Raw genomic sequence first — 15,727 nt, forward strand, 5'->3', positions numbered from 1 at the left:
TTCATAGACCTAGAAGACTAGATGCAGGAATCACTGGGTGAAATTCGATGGCCTGAGTTGTGTATGTCAGACTAGATGATCCTATGATCCCTTCTTGCCTTAAAATCTAGGTGTCTCTAAGACAGATTCTTTGCCCAGAAGACTATACAATCTGAGGACCAGATATGAGAGTTCTGCATGTGACGGGCTAGCAGGATTGGGCCCTAAATTAAGAATCTCCTTCCTTAGAGGTTTTTAAGGTCAGGCTTGACAAAGCCCTGGCTGGGATGATTTAACTGGGAATTGGTCCTGCTTCGAGCAGGGGGTTGGACTAGATGACCTTCTGGGGTCCCTTCCAACCCTGATATTCTATGATTCTATGATTCTAAGTTATGTATAGCTATAGGCATTGTAAAGTAAGACACAGCTTTTTAGAATTGGAGCTAATTTGCGTTCTAACTTCACTTTTTCTCAGTCAAATTTTTATATCCCTGATCTGATTATTACATTTGTTTCAGTTGTGTCCATGCTATGTCTTGTTATCTTACACAGATGGCAGGATACATGCTGCACTTACAAAGTACTACCCCTATGTAGTATGTTGGTTCCCAGAATGGATTAGGAGTTGAAATGACTAACCATTGCCATTTGCTGATAAATGGGCTACTATGAAGAAAAATGGAACTACTGTAACTTTATGCATAAACTCTGCCCTCTACTCTCTGCCCCCTCTCTCCCACACCCATGTCTCTTGCCTTGCTTCCTGATGTAGACTGCACAGGACTGGAAGACGACTTTTACCCTAAGAACTCGCCTTCACTCACTCTGTAGTATACTCATCTCTTTTAATCCTCATCCCTGCTTTTGCAACTCCCTTCCGTTGTCTAGTCTCATGTTCCATGTTTGTCTGATTTAGACTGTAAGTTCTTTGAGTGGGGGTAGGGAGCCACAGTTTGCTTTATTTTAATAATCTCCATAAGGTGCTCTGCAAAGTTATTGTGCTAGTAGTGTTTTTACTACAAATAATAACAATAATAGCTCTGCATTTCTATAATGCTTCCCATCTGAGGCTCTCCAAAGTGTTTTATAAACACTAATGAGCTAAGCTTCACAATGCATATGCAAAGCAAGTAATTTGTCAAGGGCTGTCAAGCAATTTAAAAAATATTAATTGTGTGTTTAAACAATAATAGAATACCATTTATTTAAATATTTTTGGATGTTTTCTACATTTTCAAATATATTGATATCAATTACAACACACAATACAAAGTCACTTTATGTTTGTTTTTTTTACAAATATTTGCACTGTAAAAAACAAAAGAAATAGTATTTTTTCAATTCACCTCATACAAGTACTGTAGTGCAATCTCTTTTATCATGAAAGTTGAACTTAAAAATGTAGATTTTTTTTGTTAAATAACTGCATTTAGAAATAAAACAATGTAAAACTTTAGAGTCTACAAATCCACTCAGTCCTACTTCTTGTTCAGCCAATCGCTAAGACAAACAAGTTTGTTTACATGTACGGGAGATACCGCTACCTGCTTCTTATTTACAATGTCACCTGAAAGTGAGAACAGACGTTCGCATGGCACTTTTGTAGCCAGCGTTGCAAGGTATTTATGTGTCAGATATGCTAAACATTCATATGCCCCTTCATGATTCGGCCACCATTCCAGAGGACATGCTTCCATCAGCATGGACCCATGTCCTCTGGAATGGAGGTTGAAGCATGAAGGGACATATGAATCTTAAACAAGACATGGGCAGCATTATCTCCTGCAAATTGTAACAAAACTTGTTTGTCTGAGACATTGGCTGAAGTAGGACTGAATGGATTTGTAGGTTCTAAAGTTTTACATTGCTTTATTTTTGAATGCAGTTATATTTGGTACATAATTCTACATTTTTAAGTTCAACTTTCATTATAAAGAGATTGCACTACAGTACTTGTATGAGGTGAATTGAAAAATACTATTTTATTTTTACAGTGCAAATATTTTTAATAAACAATAATATAAAGTGAGCACTGTACACTTTGTATTCTGTGTTGTAATAGAAATCAATACATTTGAAAACGTAGAAAAACATCCAAAAATATTCAATAAATTTCAGTTGATATTCTATTGTTTAACAGTACAATTAGTCACAATTAATTTTTTTAATCGCAATTAATTTTTTTGAGTTAATTGCGTGAGTTTACTATGGTTGATTGGCAGCCCTAGGAATTTGTATTATCTCCACTTCCCTGATGGAGAAACAGGCCCAGAAAGACAAAGTGACTTTCCCATGAACACACAGGAAGTCTATAGCAGAGCTAGGACTAGCACCCTTCTCTTGATTCTAAAGCCTGTGCTCTGTCCATTATATATCCCTGTAGCTGCTAGTATGTATTTAGAAATGTAGCTCCTTGTGGTGTATTTTGCAACAGTAAAAACCACACGGTGCATTTGCGTAACTGGAGTTTTATTTTCCAATATAAGGATTTCTTTCTCTGTTGCATTTAGAATTGTAAGCTTAGCGAGGCTGCAGGGAATGTGTCTTATCTATAGCTGTAAAGTGTGAGTAAATTTACAGAGCTGTATAAGTGTTTTTTAATAATAGTTGAAACTTGAACTGTGCTCATCACACAACTGTTAAAAGCTTACTTCATCGCTCACTTACATTTTCCTTTATAGACTGTTCCCCTGTCATATGATCAAAGATATGACTACGGAAAGGGTATGCTTACAGATGACATCTATTTTTAGAACATTCAGAAAGCAGCTTCTTCCTCTTTCACCCCCTATTCTCAGTTTATTCGGAATCCTCTGCAATACTTGTTCATAGTCCCCTGGCAGGGTTTTGCCAGTGGAACCCAGACCTCCATTCCATCCTAGGCTCCTGTTAAAAACAGTTCAATGGTGAGGTCTGGCTGTCCTGAGCTTCCAAAATTACCACTGTGCAACTGTTGGTCAATAAATATGGACGTTATATCATCATTTTAGAATTACTTGTATCCTATTTATAAGGAGACCAGCATTAAAGGCTTAAACATAGTTATTTCTATTTCTGTTTACATCTGTTTCAGCCCAGTGGAAACAGAAATCAGGGTTAATCCATTTCCAAATGTGCTGGCAGGGTGGGCTTGCTTTTATCCCTCTAGATTGTAAGAGTGACTATTTGCTTCAACTGCTGAGCCTAAAATACAGATCTTTTTTATTTTCAACACATTTCAATGCAAGGTAAAATTATTTGCATTTCAGAATAGACCATATAGGTGGATTTATCTATGTCTGGAATCCAGCAAGGGAAAGCCTGCTTCTCCCTGCCAATGCTGTAGCCAAAGACTCAATCTAGTTAGGAATCAGTGCAAAAGATTTCATATGGAAAGCTACCAATGGAAGCCTTCACTAAAATGTATTTCAGCATGTGGGGAGAACAGGGGCATCAAACCCATAATTCAGAGGCCAGCATTTTCACATGTTAAGCAGCCAGTAGCTGTTCACTTGCTTCAGGAAGTTGATAGAAACTTTTATTTTCTTACTAAAATTGAGTACATTACAGGAAGCACGTTCTGTCTAATGTCAGAAACGAGGAGCGTAACAGACCTCCAGAAATCCACTTGCTTATACTAGGAAATGTAAGACTGGCATTCCTGTTTTAGCCTGATTGTATCTAATTATAACATCTGGCATAAAGCAATCAGCTGACATAGATCTCTAGTTGCCTGTGGTATATGATTTATGCATGGTGGGCCTAATCCTTGCCTCAGTTATACCAGTACATCCCCATTGGCTGGGAGCAGAATTTGGCCCATTCCATGTGTATAATTCTGCACTAGTAGATAGGCAGCGTTGGCCTCGCATAGGGGTCTGTTCTGCTCTCCATGTGCGTGGAGGTGTAACTACTGTTAGTGGGATTTAGTGATAGGGCCACAGAGTGAGAAGGCTGTGTCCCTTAGTTATTCAGCCAGATTCACCCCTTGGTTTTGCTAGCATAAACTGTTGGAAGTCAAATGGAGGGCCATACCCATTGGTGATAGACATAATGACGCAAGCGGCCTGTGATACTTGCTCTGCTGGAGAGAGCTAGTCATTGTACCCCACAAAGCAAATGAAACCAGGAAGGGCTGGGCCAGATGGAAGATGTGCTGAATCAGCACAACAATGAGGGAACCTCTGCTGGTAGGAGACCTGGAATATCGACTTCCCTCCCTTCCTCCCCGACCCAGTGTAAACCCTGAGAATGTAGGGCCATGGGTTCCACTGTCTGCCTTCCCTTGGGGTGAAAAGATGCTGCCCATCCATCCAGCCTCACAGGTGCCAGGGGTGAATCTGGTTCATTTTCTTTCAGCTGCCCTCATTGGATGGAGTTTCAGTAAATTCCTACTGCTTGTTTGCTTGCCGTAGGTGTGGCTCTAAGGTTTTTTGTTTGTTTGTTTTTGTTTTTTGTTTTTTAAGAATCTTCATTATGCCTTTGAGGGTGTTTGATTCTTTCCTTTTATGCTAGTCATCAGCAAACAAACAAAACTGGACATGCTTTATAGGTCAAAGTAACTACTTCCCTGACTGATTTGTTGTAACGGAGGAAAGGAAACACACTTTAAACATTACATGTTGTTGCTAGCGTAGTTCCGTTCTCTTTCCTGTCTTAATACTCATTTTAATTCAGAAGTATTAGCTCTATTTTTTCATGTTTGTTTTGGTGTTTCTGTTTGTTAGTATTTTTGTGTGCATTACTCAGAATTATTTTAGAATCAATAAAAAGTTGAAGAGATTTGCAAGGGTATTTGCATCACCAAATATAAACATTAAATATGTGTTCTGAGCCATTCTAGAAGCTCAAGATTGGCCTGTTCCTGCTCCCATTGAAGTCCATGGCAAAACCCCTGTTGACTTCCAGGGGAGCAGGATCAGACCCCACTGACCCAGATTCTGTCCCCGGTTTCACTTGTATAAATCTGGAGTTTGACCAATGACTTCAGTGGAGTTATCCTGGATTTATACAAGCGTAACTGAGAGTATAATTTGGCTCATTTTATACAATATAGCAATTACTCAGTAAAACCTCAGTCCTGTGTGCTGTGCTCAATTAAATAGCATTCGCTTAGACAACTCACATGAATATAGTTACATATATGCTCTAGTGTTTGCAGGGTTGGGTGCAGTAATGGTATTTAAGGGGAACTCTTGGAAGCAGACCCTCAGAGGAGGCTTGTTTTCTCTCTCTCGCTCACACACTCGCTCACACCAGCTGCCAAACAAACTTACACTGGAAGAAATTCACATTTAGAAAATGTCTACAAAGCAGCTGGAAGGTGTAATTTCCAGCTCAGTGCTCAAGTAGACGTAGGAGCACTAGCTCTGTTTGAGCTAGCATGCTAAAAATATCTACCTGCCCAAATCCAATCCCACCTGACCTCCTGGGTACATATTTTGGCAGCAAGCCGGAGCGACTACCTGTGCCGCTGCACACACTCTGCTATTTTTAGTGTGCTAGGTCAAGCTGAGCTATCTGCCTATGCTGGGAATTATACTTCCAGCTGCTGTGTAGAGATGTCTTTTGGCTGCAAAACATAGGTACAAAGAGCTACTTCATCAACTTTCTTAGCATGCTTACATATTGGAGTGACGAGGTGTTGCATTTTTCCTGCTAGTTGTATGTTTTGCTGGTATGCCTGGGATTCTGGGGGTTTGCACATGTTTTGCTGAATTCTGTTTCTGAAACAGGCCTCTGTGGATTGCACTCTCTTAGTTGATCTTTCAGATGGTTTGCTTTGTCCTGTTTTGCCTTGCAGTTATAGGTGAAATGTACCTATAAGGGCTTTTTTCCCCCCTTCTGTTCTGGTCCCCGGCCTGTAATGGTGCATATTAAACTATTTCTGTTTATCATTCACTCTGTTGACCATAATTCAGATTAAAGAAGTATAGCTCTGTCATCAAGACAGGGATAATGTATGCCTTCCTGCACACACTCTCTGCACCATACCATCGTACCACTGTTGTAGATTGTAGGAAACTTTCAAATGCCAGTGAAGTAAATGTTTGGCGGGACCATATTGTCTATCTAGCTGAAAACCATGTGTTTCAACAGCGTATGTAGGCATGCTGGCTTATCTCTGAACAGAAAGAAGTTAGACTGTCTGTAAGGTCAAGTGGAGTTCATCTTGGACAACATCCAGTGAAAACTGTCATCGAGAAGTCAAGATTGTCCATGGTCTCAGTCCTAAAATTCTGCTGGGATGGAACGCTGAATCTCTGCACTAAAATAAATTAAATAAATAGAATTACTTACTAAGATAAAGCTCATTTGTCAGCCAAAATTCCAGATAGTTATATTTGCTGTCTCACTAGTTTCATTTTAGCAATGATCTCTAATTTTGTTTGTGGCTGGACTTCTGTCCAAATGCTTTTTTGGTTTCCCAGACATGAAAGACTCGGAGAGCTTTACCAAGAAAGAATAGACCTAAGATATTTCACAGTGCTGATTTTACTAAGTCCTGTTTCCTGATATACTGGCAGTGTGGTCAGTGAGAAATGATGTGGGAAAGCAGTTGGATGGGGATATGTACACATTACAGGGGTCAGTTGGCAGAGAAAAAATCAGCAACTTTATCTGAGACACTGGTATAGTATAGAGAAAACTTGGCTTAGAGATAAAACCAACAGATTTAGAATGATTAATTACTTTGGCATAAACTATCACATTTAGTTCATTGATACAAGAACATGTGTGCAAACCGAATAGTTTTTAGTGGATAAAGCCCATAAATCTTTAGGCAGGCAGTTTTTTGCCTGTTCAGTATACATATCTGCCTTACATTAAACCTGTGGAGGTATGTCAAAAATATAGCCATTTCCTGCATGCTCGTGGTGTCTGCTTGTTTGTTGTTTCTAGTCTATAGACCAAACATTCTCAGTCATCAGTTTGTTAAACATTAACCATTCAGCCTGCTATGCAGCTGCTGTGCAATAGTTACTCCCATTGTATGAAAAATATCTATGCACATATAGTTTGTGCTGTGTCTGCTCAAGACAAAAGAAAGGTTTTCCAGGTAATAAGTAGGGACTTCAAAAATAATTCACTATGAGTGAGTGTGTGTGTGTGTGTGTGTGTGTGTTTTCCTCTAACCTACTTTTAGTTTAGTGCTTTTTAAACCCTGATGTGCCACAAGCTTGATGGCTATAGGTTTATAGGACCACAGACCCTTCTAGCTCTGGTCCCACACTACCATTGCTGACACATTTTAGAACATATTGTTCTCATATTTGAGCTGTATGAGTTCTGAGGTCCTCAGAGGAAATATGAAGACAAAAAAAGTAAAAAGGATGCTCAAGAAGTGACTAATGGAAATTGTAGGAGAGGAAGGAAGTCAAAAATAGAAAACTGGTGGTGGGATGGAAGGATGTTCAAATAGTAGATTAAAGCAGAAAATCCAAAATGAGGGTCAAAGATCTGATCTTCTATTGGAAATTAACAAGACTAGTGTGTCTTTATCAAATGGCAGAATTTGACTCTGTTGATCTCTTTTTAAAACCTGGGGTGAACATAATGTTTGTGAAAGGGGGACAGGTTACTAGCACTAGGTTAGAATCACTGGCCCGCCTATCTAATTTCAATCTATCTCACTACTGCATGTACAGCACCCATTGCAAAGGGGCCTTGGTCTTGCTTGGGACCTCCAGGTAATACTATATTACAACTAAACAATGATTATATTTGTAAGCTTCCTTGGTCTGCCAGTGCACTTAATTCTAGACCGACATCCCTGTCCATCCGGTGCTGGGCCTCCTTTGAGCATACTGCCAATGGTACCAAATTGTACATGTGTGGGTTTTTTAAAAATGCAAACCAAAGGCAACTAGGCCACTAGAGCCAGATTCAGTTTTGGGTGCGTGTGGCGTACAGCAGGGCTGAATTTGACCATATAAGACAACCAAATTAACTTCCAGTTGTGACAAATGTACCTGTCTCCAGAAGGGGAAGTTTTAAGTATCAATGAACATCTCCATCAAGGGACCACTTCTTAATAAAATTACCAAAGCAAAAACTATATTGTACGTAATGTGACAAAAAGCAAAAAAAACCTCAGTAGAGCACAGGAATTCAAATAACATCAGAAATAGTCTGGGAGGGAAAAATCAATGGCTGTTCCAATCCCAACTTAAACTGCCCCTTACCCTCTCCGCATCCTGGCAAGGGATCCCTACCATGTGCCACAGGAAATATAGCGTATGAATCCCAGAAGTACAGCTTTTGTTGTATGATGATATAACCTGCGCCCATCCATTTGGCCTGTTGCAGGTACAGAAGGACTTCTGAGCATTATTGCTAAGGTGAGTGATATACAAGGCGTTGGCTTGACGTGGCTTTTACATTGAGTAAAACGCCCATACTCCCAGGACGTGAGAAGGCTGGGTCTTCAGCCCATAAGTAGTGGTTGGGTTTGACGCTTACAGGCCAGTGTGCAGAGTTTTCTGAAGCATGTGTGTATTTTGTGGCTGGTGTGTGTATGAAGGGAGGAGTAGTGGTCTGCAGTCGAAGTTTAAATATGAGATATAGTTAGGGGAAGATGAAAACTGAGATTGGAACTTTTAATTGAATATACCTCTAGGTTTTCTGATGTTTTAATTTTAATTTTAAATAATTTTTTCTTGTTTAAAGAAGATATGTCTGCAAGTTTATCTCTGTTATAAGGTTCCTGGGGTAGGAATTTCCTTAAAAAGTTTGAGAATATTTATAAATTTTCTAGCTACAGTTTCAGTATTCACTGAGACCTTCACACACCCTCAGGAACTTCAGAAAATTGATCTCTAATAACTGTATTTCCACTCAACCTTAGTAAAAATAGCCTATTGTACTTCCACAGAAAGCAAATGCATGAAACTATAACTTTTTAGTACAAGCCATTGGAACGATACTACTGAGTGGTGGGTTTTTTGTTGTGAAAGATAAGACTTTCCCCCAAAAGTGAAAAAGAATTGTTTCTTTGAAGTTTGCTATCGCACAAACTCCTCATCCAGTTAACCTCAAACTTTCCCACACAGGTCAACCTATGGAACTCTTTGCCAGAGGATGTTGTGAAGGCCAAGACTATAACAGGGGTCAAAAAAGAACTAGATCAATTCATGAAGGATACGTCCATTAATGGCTATTAACCAGGATAGGCAGGGATGGTGTCCCTAGCCTCTGTTTGCCAAAAGCTGGGAATGGGTGACAGGGGATGGATCACATAATGATTACCTGCTCTGTTCATTCCCTTTGGGGCACCTGGCACTGGCCACTGTCGGAAGACAGGATACTGGGCTAGATGGACCTTTGGTCTGACCCAGTATGGCCATTCTTATGTTTTCAAAGCAATTTTTTTCTGGCTACGTTTCACAATGAGAATGTTAAGGGAAAAAGGAGCTCCTCCCCTCTTCTCCCCCCTACCCCCCCCCCAAAAGAAAGATAGAGCACTGTGGGCTTAGTCAGGCAGATAATGGAACCTGTGTAAACAGCCTTAAGTATCGAATCACAGACATGGTTCCCCTGTTTCTTTGGTGTGTTGGGAGAAGAGAACATCTCTCTAGCGGAGGGAACAGAGAGAGAGAGACTGAGTGTTGTGTACAGAAATGTGCCTCAGCAGGGATTCTGCCATTGGTAATACTCTGTTCCCAGTGTGAGTTGCCTTATCTATACAGTTTAGTGCTATTGGGGTATATGGTGTATGGGTCCGTTAAAAATAAATAAATAAAGTGGAGCTGGGGAGCTTATTGCAGAGATCTGCCATAAGCAGAGAGGAGGCTTTATTTATGGTGTCGTGGCGGGTTGTGGTTTCCTGTATTTGCATCTCACACCTGTGGTTGTAATTAAACAGTGCCTGCCTTTGTTTCCATGTGCTCCAGCTGGAGTGCATGTTTGTGCTCAGAGGCATCCAGACCCTTTCTCCCACTTAATTTTTTGCTGGCCCAAATGTTTTCTGAGTAGACGGACAAAGTTTTGCAATTTTTACAGTGCACTTTTTGTAGCCAAGTGATTAAATGAGAGAGAGGAGACTGAGCAATTTATATGTTAAGTGTTATTGGTATGTATGTCCTTAAAAGAGTCTTGGGGCATAAGGATAGGCATTTCTGAGAAGAAACTGCCCTATCAGCTCAAGCACACCTGCATCAAACTTTCCCTAACTTGAGCTGAGATGCCTGCCAGGTAGGAGAACCCTGAACTCACCCTGACTTGGGGTAGATTCAGGTTTGTAGAGGAACCTTTCATGTAACCCTAGTTAAGAACTGATTTGAAATAGTAGCTGAGTATTGTGGGTCAGCTTCTCTGCTGCATCCAGCTTCAAATGACCACAGCAGAGGCTGTGGGCCATGAGGGAGCCAGCTATCATAGAAATGTTAGGGCTGGAAGGGACCTTAAGAAGTCACCAAATCCAGCCCCATGTGCTGAGGTAGGACCAAGTAAACCTAGACCATCCCTGACAGGTGTGTGTTCATCCTGTTCTTAAAAACCTCCAGTGATGGGGATTTCACAATCTCCCTTGGAACCCTATTCCAGAGCTTAACACCCTTGATAGAATTTTTTCTAATATCTAACCTGAATCTCTCTTTTTTGCTGCAGATTAAATCCATTATTTCTTGTCCTACCTTCAGTGGCCATGGAGAACAACTGATCAGTCTTCTTTATAGAAACCCTTAACATATTTGAAGACTGTTACCAGGTTGCCCCCCCCCACCACCACCCCTCTGCCATAGTTTTCTTTTCTCAAGACTAAGCATGTCTGATTTTGTTAACCTTTCCTCATAGGCTAGGTTTTCTAAACCTTTTATCATTCTTATTCTCCTTTGGACTCTCTCCAGTTTGTCCACATCCTTCCTAAATTGTGGCTCCCAGAACTGGACACAGAAGTCCAGGTGAGGTCTCACCAGTGCTGAATAGAGTGAGAGTTACCTTCTGTCTTAGGGTATGTCTACACTACGAAATTAGGTCGATTTTATAGAAGTCGATTTTTAGAAATCTATTTTATACGGTTGATTGCATATGTCCACACTAAGCGCATTAAGTGGGCGGAGTGCATCCTCACTACCGTGGCTAGGATCGACTCACAGAGCGGTGCACTGTGGAAGCTATCCCGCAGTCTCTGCCGCCCACTGGAATTCTGGGTTAAGCTCCCAATGCCTGATGGGGCAAAAACATAGTCGCGAGTGGTTTTGGGTACATGTCATCAGTCGCACCTTCCTCCGTGAAAGCAACGGCAGACAATCGTTTTGCGCCTTTTCTCCGTGCAGACACCATACCACGGCAAGCATGGAGCCCGCTCAGCTCACCATCACTTCTGCTGTTGTGTCCTGGGTGCTGCTGTCAGCAGACGGTGCAGTAGGACTGCTAACCATAGTCATCTGCTGCGGCTCTGCTCTCCTGCTCTTGTAAATGAGCTCAGACTCAATAGCAAATTTCTCCATGTTGTCATCATCCACCGCTTCCGCTGCAACTCTGCTCTCCTGGTGCCATGAATCCACCTCGCAGGTCCTCTCGTCATTCTGTATAAATATCTATTTTTGTGGCATCCATCATCATCCACCGCTTCCGCTGCAACTCTGCTGTCTTGCAGACTCCATGCTACGGCAAGCATGGAGCCCACTCAGCTCACTGCTGCTGTTGTGAGCATTGTAAACACCTCGCACATTATCATGCAGAACCTGCAAAAGCAGGCGAGGGGGCAATGACAGCGCAATCACGATAGTGATGAGGACTTGGACGCAGACTTCTCTCAAAACACGGGCCCTGGCAATTTGGAAATCATGGTGGTAATGGGGCAGGTTCCTGCCGTGGAACGCCGATTCTGGGCCCAGGAAACAAGCTGAGACTGGTGGGACTGCATAGTGTTGCAGGTCTGGGACGATTCCCAGTGGCTGCGAAACTTCGCATGCGTAAGGGCACTTTGTGACTTGCTTTCCCCTGCCCTGAAGCGCAAGAATACCAAGATGAGAGCAGCCCTCACAGTTCATAAGCGAGTGGCGATAGCCCTCTGGAAGCTTGTAATGCCAGACAGCTACCGGTCAGTCGGGAAGCAATTTGGAGTGGGTAAACCTACTGTGGGGGCTGCTGTGATCCAAGTAGCCAACACAATCACTGAGCTGCTGCTATCAAGGGTAGTGACTCTGGGAAATGTGCAGGTCATAGTGGATGGCTTTGCTGCAATGGGATTCCCTAACTGTGGTGGGGCGATAGAGGGAACGCATATCCCTGTCTTGGGACCAGACCACCTTGGCAGCCAGTACGTAAACCACAAGGGGTACTTTTTCAATGGTGCTGCAAGCACTGGTGGATCACAAAGGACGTTTCACCAACATCAGCGTGGGATGGCCGGGAAAGGTGCGTGACAATCGCATCTTCAGGAACTCTGGTCTGTTTGAACAGCTGCAGGAAGGAACTTACTTCCCAGACCAGAAAATTACCGTTGGGGATGTTGAAATGCCTATAGTTATCCTTGGCAACCCAGCCTACCCCTTAATGCCCTGGCTCGTGAAGCCATACACAGACACCCTGGACAGTAGTAAGGAGCAGTTCAACTGTAGGCTGAGCAAGTGCAGAATGGTGGTAGAATGTGCCTTTGGATGTTTAAAAGCTTGCTGGCACTGTTTGCTGACTAGGTGAAACCTCAGCACAACCAACATTCCAATTGTTATTGCTGCTTGCTGTGTGCTCCACAATATCTGTGAGAGTAAGGGGGAGACGTTTATGGCGGGGTGGGAGGTTGAGGCAAATCGCCTGGCGGCCAATTCGCACAGCCAGACATCAGGGTGATTTAGAAGAGCACATCTGGGCGCCCTGCGCATCAGAGAAGCTTTGAAAACCAGTTTCATGACTGGCCAGGCTACAGTGTGACAATTCTGTTTTTCTCCTTGATGAAAACCTGCCCCCTTGGTTGACTCTACTTCCCTGTAAGCCAGCCAACCTCCCCCCTTGGATCACAGCTTTCAGAGGCAATAAAGTCATTATTGTTTCAAAATCATGCATTCTTTATTAATTCATCACACAAATAGGGGGGAAACTCGCAAGGTAGCCCAGGAGGGGTGGGTGAGGAGGGAAGCACCGGGTGGGGTGGTGGAGGAGGGAAGGACAAGGCCACACTACAGTTCAAAACTTATTGAATGCCAGCCTTCTGTTGCTTGGGCAATTCTCTGGGATGGAGTGGCTGGGTGGCCGTAGCCTCCCCGCCGCATGTTCTTGGGCGTCTGGGTGAGGAGGGATATGGAACTTGGGGAGGAGGGCAGGCAGTTATACAGGGGCTGCAGCGGTGGTCTGTGCTCCTGCTGCCTTTCCTGCATCTCCACCAGACACCTGAGCATGTCAGTTTGCTCCCCCATTAGCCTCAGCATTGCATCCTGCCTCCTCTCATTGTGGTGCTCCCTCCTCTCATTGCATTCATTTAATGCTTTCCTGGACTCTGCCATTGTTTGCCTCCATCCATTTTGCTGAGCTCTTTGAGTGCTGGAGGACTGCATGAGCTCTGAGAACATGTCATTGCAAGTGTGTTTTTTTCGCCTTCTAATCTGCGCTAGCGTTTGGGACGGAGATGATAGGGGGAGTGTAGTAACATTTGCAGCTGCCGGAAGAAAAAAAGGGAGAGTAGTATTTTAAAAGATACATTTTAGAGAACAAAGGGAAGACTATTTCACACTGAATCAGACGATTCACATGTGCTTTTGGTACAAGGTCGCATTTTGCCTCTTATATTGAGTGCCTGCCGGTTTGGTATGAGACATCACACACGCTCAGCTGGGCAACAGAATTCGGCTTGCAGGCAGCCATGGTAAGGCAAAGGATTTCAGCTTCTTCAACCTTCATAACGTGGGAATGGTTTCAAACAGCAGCACCCTCCTTTCTCATACCACCACTGCATGGCTAGTATCGGGGAAGATCCCTGTCAGCCAAACACGAACAGCTCAGCATGAACAGGCCTCCCCCCACTGCGTGGCTAACAGCGGGGATGATTTCTTTTCAGCCAAAGGCAAACAGCCCAGCAGGAATGGGCACCTCTGAATGTCCCCTTGGCGTGGTAAAGTGTCCTACCATGGAGGACGGAATAAGGCTGCCCTTCCCAGAAACTTTCTGCAAAGGCTTTTAGAGTACCTCCAGGAGAGCTTCATAGAGATGTCCCGGAAGGATTTCCGCTCCATCCCCAGACACGTTAACAGACTTTTCCAGTAGCTGTACTGGCCGCGAATGCATCCCAAGTCTTCAGGGGAAATTAATCATTAAATGTGCTTGCTTTTAAACCCTGTATTCTATTTACAAAGGTACACTCAGCAGAGGTGCCTTCTCTGGCTTCATGGTCCGGGAGCCCACCTTGGGAGGGTTGGGAGGGCATTGGCTCCAGGGTGATGAACAGTTCCTGGCTGCGAGGGGGAAGGGATTCTCCGCTTGCCTGCTGTGCGTTATCCTCAGTCGCCTCCTCCTCTTCATCTTCCTCATCCACAAAATCCTCATCCCTGTTACGTGCGACTCCCCCCTTGCAGGTGTCCATGGTCAGTGGTGGGGTAGTAGTAGAGGCCCCCCCCTAGAATGGCATGCAGCTCATCATAGAAGCGGCATGTATGGGGCTCTGACCCGGAGCGACCGTTTGTCTCCTTTGTTTTTTGGAAGGCTTGCCTGAGCTCCTTAATTTTCATGTGGCACTGCTGTGTGTCCCTGTTGTAGCCTCTGTCCATCATGCCCTTGGAGATTTTGGCAAATATATTGGTATTTCATCCTTTGGAACGGAGTTCTGCCTGCACGGATTCTCCTCCCCATCCAGTGATCAGATCCAGTACCTCCCGTTCGGTCCATGCTGGAGCTCTTTTGCAATTCTGGGACTCCATGGTCACCTCTGCTGATCAGCTCGCCATGATGGCCAAACAGGAAATGAAATTCAAAAGTTCCCAGGGCTTTTCCTGTCTATCTGGCCAGTACATCTGAGTTGAGAGTTCTGTCCAGAGCGGTCACAATGGAGCACTCTGGGATAGCTCCCGGAGGCCAATACCGTTGAATTGCGTCCACACTACCCCAAATTCAATCCAGCAAGGTCGATTTCAGCGGTAAACCCCTTGCCGGGGAGGAGTACAGAAACGGATTTTCAGAGCCCTTTAAGTCGACAAAACAGGCTTGGTGTTGTGGACAGGTGCATGATTAAATTGACCTAACGCTGCTAAATTTGACCTAAACTCGTAGTGTAGACCAGGGCTTACATATGACACTCCTGTTTAATACAGTCCAGAATATTCGCCTTTTACGCAGCTGCATCATGTTGTTGACTCAGATTCAATTTGTGATCCGCTATAACCCCCATATCCTTTTCAGCAGTACCTCCATCTAGCCCAGGGGTTCTTACCACAAATTTTTTGGTGGCCTCAGAGTGTGGCCACCAACTCTTGCTGGTGGCCACTATGACAGTTTTTCCTAAAATACTTAATAAATTTAGGAAAAACAAATAAATATGCACATATATACGTCCAAATCATAGTAATTTATTTATGTAGGGTTTTTATTTGCAGACTCAATAATAATAATATAATATAATTAATTAATGTAGAGTTGTCTCTCTTCTTTACTGGACCTAAACAGAATAGAAACACAAATAAGGTGTTCTGTATGTTCTTATGTTTTGTTGTTGTTGTTTCTTTTGCTTTGTTGGTTGTGGGTTTTTTTTAGACTTTCTAGCTAAGTCTGCTCCTGTGAAAAGTGATATTTGTATGTTTGTTAATATCACTTTTCACAGCAGCAGACTTGTTAGCTAGCT

The 15,727-nt window shown here is 43.1% G+C and overlaps 1 protein-coding gene across 2 annotated transcripts in view; it reads left to right on the plus strand.

Moving 5' to 3' along the window:
• Nucleotides 1-15,727, plus strand: part of LIMD1 (LIM domain containing 1) — a 64,631-nt gene that overhangs the window by 17,030 nt on the left and 31,874 nt on the right. The gene's annotated exons all lie outside the window — the stretch shown is intronic.

Source organism: Natator depressus, chromosome 2, assembly GCF_965152275.1.
Source record: "Natator depressus isolate rNatDep1 chromosome 2, rNatDep2.hap1, whole genome shotgun sequence".
NCBI classification, from domain to species: domain Eukaryota; kingdom Metazoa; phylum Chordata; order Testudines; family Cheloniidae; genus Natator; species Natator depressus.